Here is a 6,000-nt window from a genome sequence, read left to right on the forward strand (position 1 = left end):
GCTTTTGTAAACAAACCACTAACCCGAATCACGTCATGTTTGGTACCTATTTGTTCGGAAATATATCAGCTACCATAATTTTTAACAACCTAAGTGATTTTTTTAAATCTAGCCAAAATTGGTTTCATTAAAATGTTAGGTTGCTAAATTTTCCAAGAAGAATTTATGAATCCTTGACTGTGATTGGCTATAGAGATAAATTACGCTCTCTGAGTGGCTGACGCTTTTGTTTACGATAAGCAGCATGGCTTCTATCGTAGTTTCTCGAATGAATGTTTCAATATTTTGTGAATATTTAGGAAGTTAATTGTTATTTTTATCCATATTATATTGTTTAAAAATAACAAAAAATATAATATTATGTACCACACAGTGATATATTTTCAACTAGTTTGCCGTTACATTGAGAAGAAAATAGCGAGTTTTGACAGAGTCTTGTCGCGGCTAGGCCAAGCTAATCGGCGTCGCTACTTCATTGTTGATTTTCTCAAAATGAAGATTTGCTGAGCTAGAAAGTGACTCGTATGTTTTCATTAATAACTCTTCATATAATAAACCAATTTTAATAAACAATGGCTCATTTTAAAGCTTATTAAATATAGATTACGAATATATAAAAATCGAAAAAAATATTATTTCCGACACTACGTTTTGTGATGCCATGCCTCATATTTTAAAATCCCATTATACGATTTCAATCGTACAGTATAATAAATATTTCTCAGAGAAAAAAGCACATGGCATGTAGAACTCAGGGAAAAATTTCATTTTAAAATTTTGTTTAGCAATTATTGCTAATCAAACTGATTTTTTAGTCGAGAAACATAGTTTTGTATTGTCTTTTTTGCTACACAATTTTAGAAATGTGTAACAATAAGGTTGTTTTGTATAGCTTTTTGCTATGCTACACTGGCGAAATTATTCCCTGGAACTATATTATCTTGGCGTACAGTAGGAAAACAAACAAATCCCAGGTCAACAGAGGCTCAACTACAAAAACAGGGTTGAATAGGGTAAGGTCACTGGACCGTTCGAAGGTTTTTGAGTAAACAATCTACCGCGTATGGTCGTACGCGCTAGACAGTACGATATTTTAACCACATTTTTTACATGTTTGGTTGAATGTAATGAAGATAAAAAATAGTTGATCTTATGGAATGATATTTAAATAAATACTCAAAAGAATTATGTTTACAGTTCAATTATTTTCAGAATAATACTACATAAAAATGTGTTTACCAATGGGCGAATAATTGCGTCAATGACATAGCGCGCATGGTAACGTACGCGGAGTTGAATCGTGGCAATAACAATGGAGTCAACTCTTGGTAACCCTACATAGGCCTATACTTAGTTTTGAAAGGCAAGAAATGTTTTCAGCTGGCTTAATAGAGATTAAATTATGCACTTGTCAATTGTATGACCCACTATACGACCCCCGGGAGAGGTGCGTCATTTGTCCGATGTGCGTCATACTTTTGAATACCATGACGCACCCGTGCGTCAAAAAGGTGACTTACCTTAGGTGACCATGACGCACCCATTTTGACGCACTGTGACCATGTTGTTTATGATATGGTGGGTGGTAAAGTGATGGACATTGACACACCTTGTTCATTGATGTGACGTACCATCTAGGTTTTTTGACGCACCCCTGCGTCAGTAATTATTTGTAAATGACGCACCCATGACGCACCTCTCCCGGGGGTCGTATAGTGAGTCATACAATTGACAAGTGCATTAATATTTCATTAAATTATTATTATTCATATTAATAGAGCCTATCAAAGAAAATTATCTCGGTCACTAATCAATACATTCACTAAAACAAAAACAAATCATTTTCTATTTTTTAATACATACAGTAAGATAGGCCTAGCAATATTTGCTATGATGATAGACGATTTTAGATTGACCGTAATCCTAGGCTGCTAGGGCCTAGGCATTAGGTACCTAGGCCTACTCCTAGTAGTAGCCTACTCTAGGTCTAGTAGGCCTAGTAGTAGGCTAGCTAGGCCTCTAGCCTAGCTAGGCTCTAGCCTAGTGCCTCCTAGGAATCGGAAATTTCAAGTTAAAAATCTAATGAATTTTACTACCCTAACAATAATATAATACATATAAAATTACAACTTCGTTTCTATCGTATCAAGCATTGTTTTCTTACTTTAATTACAGTCGCCTTGAACTTTCTTTACACAATTACAACACACACAGTACCAACAACCACATGCGCCATTTACAATTTTTTAAACGCCACACACATGCCCAGGTATAGTATGTAGTTGTTTTTTGATAACAGAGAACTATCACTTATGCCATCCTCGTATATAATTAATTTCGTACGAAAAATACATTTAATTGATTTTATCATTAGATAGAGTATCATTCTTAGAATTAATTGTCAGTAATATATATAATTTTTTAAATGTTAGGGATATATTTTAAAATAACTATAAATAGATATATAATTACACAAACTCAAGATGTTCTTTTCTGCCTGAAACCTAGGCCGAGGAGGAGGCCTCCTCCTCCTCAGCTCTCTGCTCTCACTTCGTTCGTTTCGCTACCTGATCCGTACAGGCCTAGGCCTAGGCTAGACTGGATATTATGATTGCAAGCCAAAAAGGTAGATTTAGAAGCATATTTTATTGATTACCCATCATCAGTGTCACCCTTAAACAGATAGTTAAGCTATATTTGTAGGTCATAGCTTATTTCAGACAATATTTTAGCCTCCAAAAAGGGCAGATTAGGCCTAGCTAGTAGAGGGCAGGCCTATAGCCTATAGGCTAGCCTAGTCTAGGCCTAGCTAGCTAGCTAGGGCCTAGGCCTAGTTAGGCTAGCATCTCTCTACTCTAGCTAATAGTTTAGGCCTAAAAACTAGGTAGGCCTAGTACTACTAGGCCTACTGGCTAGCCTTGTCTAGCTAGGCCTAGAAATAGAAAGATCTAGCCTAGCTAGAGTAGTAGGCTAGGCTAGTAGGCCCACCTGGTTAGGCCCTACTAGGGAACTGGTAGGCTAGCTAGCTAGGCCTACTTACTAGCTAATAAGTAGCTAGGCCTAGGCTGCCTAACTAGCTAGCTCTATGTATTCTAGTTAGGGCCTAGACTAGTTTATTAGGCCTTAGTTTAGGCTGATTAGGCCTGCCTAGTCCTAGTTAAATAAATAGGCATATAACCAGGCTCAGTCTAAACACTCTAGCTAGGCCTATCTATATGAGACCTGTGCTATTAATTATAGGACTAGGCCTAGGGCCTTGCTAGCTAGCCAGCAGAATGGTCTAGAGAGGCATAGGCCTAGCTAGGGATAGGCTGGGGGGTCATAGACAGCCTATCTATATAAAATATTAGATAGGTAGGTAGGAGTATTAAGATTCATCAGTGTGTAAGTTGATTTCATTGCTAATGCCAAGGTATTAGGCCTGTTTATTTTCAGGTTGAAAGCAATGGATAAACAGAGATTCAATTCTACAACAAAAGAGACAAAAGTCAAACTCAAACTGATAATTAACAATGTTTCCAGTTAAATTAATGTTAATTATTTTAATAGATTGTAGTGACCCTAACTACCTTACTGTTTGTGTATGGCTGTAATATTATATTAAATGTCATCACAATTAGTAAGGTTGTGAGGCTTCACAATTTCAAACAACTCTTCTTGTGTCTCTTCTTCATGTGGATGGATTAAAAAATACTGTGAGTATTGTACACTCTTTATATGAATATATCATCAATCACAATATCAAATATGATCCGTGTAGTAACAATTTGATAACTTAGCATGCATCTTATAATATCTACATCATCAATAATTAATATTAATATAAATCTACATCACAATGTTGGATATGATCTTTGTAGTCAAAATTTGATAACTGAGCACACATCTTTTAATAACTACCTTATCAATAACTATTAATAATGTCCTATATCACAATGTAGGATATGATCAGTGTTAGTCATAATTTGATAACTGAGCACGCATCTTTTAATATCTACCTCATCAATAATTAATATTAATATCATAATATATCACATTGTTCGATATGATCAGTGTAGTCAGAATTTGATAACTGAGCACGCATCTTTTAATATATACCTTATCAATGACTATTAATAATATCCTATATCACAATGTTGGATATGATTAGTGTAGTCATAATTTGATAACTGAGCACACATCTTTCAATATCTATTTCCTTCATCAATAATTATTATTAATAATTTATATCACATTGTTGGATATGATCATTGTAGTCATAATTTGATAACTGAGCACGCATCTTTTAATATCTACCTCATCAATAATTAATATTAATAATCTATATCACATTGTTCGATATGATCAGTGTAGTCATAATTTAATAACAGCACGCATCTTTTAATATACCTTATCAATAACTATTAATAATATCCTATATCACAATGTTGGATATGATCAGTGTAGTCATAATTTTATAACTGAGCACCCATCTTTCAATATCTATTTCATCAATAATTATTATTAATAATCTATATCACATTGTTGGTTATGATCAGTGTAGTCATAATCTGATAACTGAGCAATAATCTTTTAATATCTACATCATCATTAATTAATATTAATAACCTATATCACATTGTTGGATATGATCTGTTTAGTTTTTTAATATATACCTTATCAATAACTATTAATAATATATTATATCACGTTGGATATGATCAGTGTAGTCAGAATTTGATAACTGAACACGCATCTTTTAATATCTACCTCATCAATAATTATTATTAATATCTTATATCACATTGTTCGATAATGATCAGTGTAGTCAGAATTTGATAACTGAGCACGCATCTTTTAATATCTACCTCATCAATAATTAATATTAATAATCTATATCACATTGTTCGATATGATCAGTGTAGTCATAATTTGATAACTGAGCACGCATCTTTTAATATCTACCTTTCAATAATTATTATTAATAATCTATATCACATTGTTGGATATGATCAGTGTAGTCAGAATTTGATAACTGAGCATGCATCTTTTAATATCTACCTCATCAATAATTAATATTAATAATCTATATTGCATTGTTCAATATGATCAGTGTAGTCATAATATGATAACTGAGCATGCATCTTTTAATATCTACCTTATCAATGACTATTAATAATATCCTATATCACAATGTTGGATATGATCAGTGTAGTCATAATTTGATAACTGAGCACGCATCTTTCAATATCTATTTCATCAATAATTATTATTAATAATTTATATCACATTGTTGGATATGATCATTGTAGTCATAATTTGATAACTGAGCATACATCTTTAGAATTACTTTTATTTAAGTATATAAAAGAATAATCTATAATTTACAATGTTTTATATATTGTGAATTCATCAGATATTATCTATTGAACTGATATGGTTTTGTTTATTACAGCATAGTACATACAGCACTTTATGTTATGTTATTTATTTATTACTAGCAATTATACCCGCCCCAGGGCGGGTTTCAAAATTAGTTTACAGCCTTCTCAGTACATAACACCCGACGCCAGTATCTGTCTATACTCACCAACATCCACCCCTCAATAACACCCCATACTCTTTCTTAAAAACAAAATCTTCCCAGTGATGGACAAATTCAATTCAACCTAAGCTTCGAATTGAGAGGAGTATTCATAACTACGATGGGTCTAATAATGGTTGTAGTACGTTGTAAATTGTGTAAATGAATAGGTGTCATATTGGCTGATAATTAAAATTTGTAATTTAGATACTGCGGGCACCCAGCCTTCTTTCTCCTTTCACCACCCCAGCCACTATCAACAAACCTTAACTCCTCCCCTGGACAGTTCAAATTTAGTAACTTTTCCTAGTACAATCCAATCATATAGGCTACTTCATTACGCTAGTATTTTCGCTCCTCCTCCCCCTACAAAAAACACACCCCAGATACACTGGGTGATCTGTTGAAGCCGGTTCCAGTACAATTTATATTATCAC

The 6,000-nt window shown here is 33.4% G+C and overlaps 1 protein-coding gene across 1 annotated transcript in view; it reads right to left on the reverse strand.

Moving 5' to 3' along the window:
• Nucleotides 1-2,260, reverse strand: part of LOC140046624 (uncharacterized) — a 59,501-nt gene extending 57,241 nt beyond the window's left edge. The window contains exon 1 of the mRNA XM_072091319.1: nt 2,165-2,260. The gene's annotated coding sequence lies outside the window, so the exon portion shown is untranslated. The remainder of the gene's footprint in view (nt 1-2,164) is intronic.
• Nucleotides 2,261-6,000: the final 3,740 nt, after the last annotated feature.

Source organism: Antedon mediterranea, chromosome 4 (assembly GCF_964355755.1).
Source record: "Antedon mediterranea chromosome 4, ecAntMedi1.1, whole genome shotgun sequence".
NCBI classification, from domain to species: domain Eukaryota; kingdom Metazoa; phylum Echinodermata; class Crinoidea; order Comatulida; family Antedonidae; genus Antedon; species Antedon mediterranea.